The sequence below is a fragment of the Saccostrea cucullata genome, unplaced genomic scaffold (genome assembly GCF_032062105.1).
Source record: "Saccostrea cucullata isolate Sc308-1 unplaced genomic scaffold, CSIRO_AGI_Scuc_v1 ctg20261, whole genome shotgun sequence".
Taxonomy (NCBI): Eukaryota; Metazoa; Mollusca; class Bivalvia; order Ostreida; family Ostreidae; genus Saccostrea; species Saccostrea cuccullata.
Window position 1 is genome coordinate 4,385 of NW_026936988.1, and position 3,331 is coordinate 7,715.

The 3,331-nt window shown below is 30.3% G+C and overlaps 1 long non-coding RNA gene across 1 annotated transcript; it reads right to left on the reverse strand.

The window, feature by feature from the left end:
• Window positions 1-982: 982 nt before the first annotated feature.
• Window positions 983-1,929, reverse strand: LOC134247016 (uncharacterized). The gene is made up of 3 exons (XR_009987751.1): window positions 1,839-1,929; window positions 1,601-1,695; window positions 983-1,126 (listed from the first exon to the last, which is right to left on the reverse strand). It is a non-coding gene; the product is annotated as an uncharacterized LOC134247016 (long non-coding RNA).
• Window positions 1,930-3,331: the final 1,402 nt, after the last annotated feature.

Sequence of the window (3,331 nt, forward strand, 5' to 3'; positions counted from 1 at the left end):
AAGATTAAACACATCACATGGTATTTTTTTTTAACTTTTTATTTAATAAATAAATTTGAGGTATTATTAAAAAATTATGACAAAAATTTTCGAATTCAGACCTGTTTTTTATTACTGAAAAGAGGAATAATATTGTTTCATAGTAATACTCTCCCGAAAAAGGCATTGGACCAAACCTTTTGTATACTTCGGAACTTATGTAGAAATGAAGTAAACTAAATTCAACTGACTATGGAATTCACACTTTTCTATCAACCTTCAAAGTAATGGAAGAAAACCCGTACGAATACAGGTCGCTATTTCATGCCGATACCAGTGACAATAAAGCAGTCGGGTGTGCCGAAGAGTATAACCTGGTGTTGATGTATCGTTGTGTTTTGGGCATGTTTAAAAACTAATTTGCACATATTATTTTGCAATAAAAGGAAATGAGAGAAACTTAATAAAATTCTAAGAAACACATCATTATGATAACTGAAGAATGAAATTTTCATATTTTGTTGAAGTTTCTTGGTGACTATTTATTTGCCATCTTGGTCCAAAAGAGTTATATAGATTTACTCAGGGCTTCTTAGACAAATCGTTCAAAGTCACTTTTGTGATACACATGTAGCTTTTGATCGAGGGTTCTTCATACTATCTAAATAACAATTATATCATAATGTACGTACTTGTGTGAAATGTATGATTCAGAAACAGGGAGAATTTTTTTAATTACAGAGTTTTCTCACATATAAAATAAAACTCATGAGAGCAGCTGTTGTCATTCCACATTCCTGTTCTTGCTGGATGTCTCGAGATTTCAATACAGTCTTCCCGGCTTTCTGATTATTGGGCTCTCCTTTGTTCCAGTCCGTGAATGTCAGGGAACTTCCTGTAGACGCCCAAACAAACCTCCCCTCTAAGATCATTATCTCCAGTATTTGAAAATTCGTCTTTCAGGTAGGATAAAGAATTTTACAGTGAATTAAAATATGACAAATACAAAAAATATTGTTAATTCTACATGAGATCTTACAATGAAGTACATACTTCTATTATATATGCTGGTGCGTTGTTTTAAAAAATTGTTTTCTTCCTTTGTCTCTATCTCGACTAATTTCGCACCATACTGTAGACATTTTATCTGCAAAATATATATATAAAAATAACACAAAGAAAATTGAAGATTCTGAAGTGACATTTGTAAAGAATATACAAATCTGAAACAATATGTAACCCCCCCCCCACCTTGAAAACTCTATAAAGGCCTGTATTCGGTACATATAGAGAAATAACGAAATCTTATTGACCGATCATACCCGCTTGTTAATTTACTGAACAAATAGGCGGGGCATTTTTTGGTAAGATTAATTAAAGCAGAACATATTTTGCCATCGGCATGAGATATGTCAGCCCAAGATACGAACGAACGATAGATTTGCAAAGAAGGTTATTGTAGTGACCAAAACATTTATAAAATGCTGATTTTACAACAATCCGTGTTATCTTCTCTGTAACTTCAAATTGAAAGCTGACATCTTTATATTTACACATATAATTAGGACATTTAGTAAACGGTTATTTATTTTGTAAGTTATGAGAAAAAACAAATGCTTACAGCTGTGTTGTCCCATGACTTGTTCTGTACTATTATCATGTAACAAGAAGATCCAAATGATATCCAATTTGATGAACAAGACTTTGAGGGCATATCTAAATGTAAATACAAAGGAAATAACATCATAATGATAAACCCTAAGCATTCTTATTGACCACTACTGGCCTCGTTGCCGGTACGTTGTTTGAAAAAAAAATCTTTAGTTTTTGTTCATAATTGACGAAATTTGATGTTTTACCTTTCGTTATATTAGTAACTTTATTTTCCAGTTCTATGAGTTCAGTTTGCATCCTTTCTATTATTTGGAGAAGTCTTATGTCTTGTTCTAAAAATAGCATAAATATGTTTTTAGTTGTTTGTTTTCTGAATGCATGAAGAAAAGTTATGTATGCATAATGAATTTAAAAAAAAACTAATATAAAATTATATATTAATGTCTTTTAATGTTTAAAGTATATAGAAATTTCATATGTACAATAACATGTCAAATGCCCTAGGTCACATGACAAATATGATAAGTCACATTTCAAATGCTGTAAGTCACGTGTCAAATGATATAAGTCACATGTCAAATGTTACATGACACGATAATAGTTCCCTGTTATTAACTCTCTATTGTTGTTTAATAATCACTTATACTCAGTTTTGCTCAGTTTTATTTTACATACGCTCAGTTTCTTGTGATACAACATTTTATCATCACTGCACTGTTATTAAATAAAGTTAATGACGCAATCATAACAAAAAGTCGTAACATTTACAGACAAAATGTAAATTCGTCGCTCTTACTATATATAGTTTCACAATTCTTAAAATTTCTTATTTACAAAATAAGCATTCTACTAATCTCAAATGTATGTATGCTGTTAGATAAATATCAAATAATTGTAGAACGCTGCAATTGCTGCAGCTGCTTACTTATATGCATCTAGTATGCTTAAACAGCTAAGTGAATATTCAATCATTAAGGAAAATAAATCATTTCTAGTTGAATGTGTTAGTTATGTAACATGCATACCTCCAAATTTTTTATTAATAAAACATATAACCCGCTTATTTCAAAGGTGCATATTAACACAATGACATTTATTGAAAACTTTTGTAAAAATTAAAATAATTCAATAAATTGGAAGGAAATACCTCAATCATTGAAAAAATAATGTTTCTTTTCACTAACCTATACTTGGGTAGTTCTTTTAATGAATTTCATTGTGTTTATGTCTTATTTAAGGATTGTTTTCTAGTTTTGTGTAAGTTATTGGTGTGTGAATCACACAGACTTGTCACGTAGGCATCTTTCATGAAAAATATGCCTATGTGCAAGTCTGTGTGATTCAAAAACCAATAATTCACACTTAACTGAAAACATTCCTTATATTTACATTTTAACTATTTGGAGGCAACTAAAATTTACTCAATATTTGAATTTCTCGCTGTCCTATATAATTGCATTTTACTAACTTCGCTGCACTCTCATTGTGACGTCACGTTAACTCACGTTTCTCCGTGTAAATTTCTACGCGTGAGTATACATGAAAATGCTTTCAAATTGATTTCACAGTAAGCTTACTTGAAAAACACAGCGAATGTAAATATTGTCCCAAGCAATTAACGAGTGATAAAGAAACGCAACATCTTATTTTGAAAAGTTTAAAACTAATAAATAATTAATGCATGCTGCTGTAAAATAAATCATTGTTTTTGTTAAATAATCCCATTAAGATATGACTA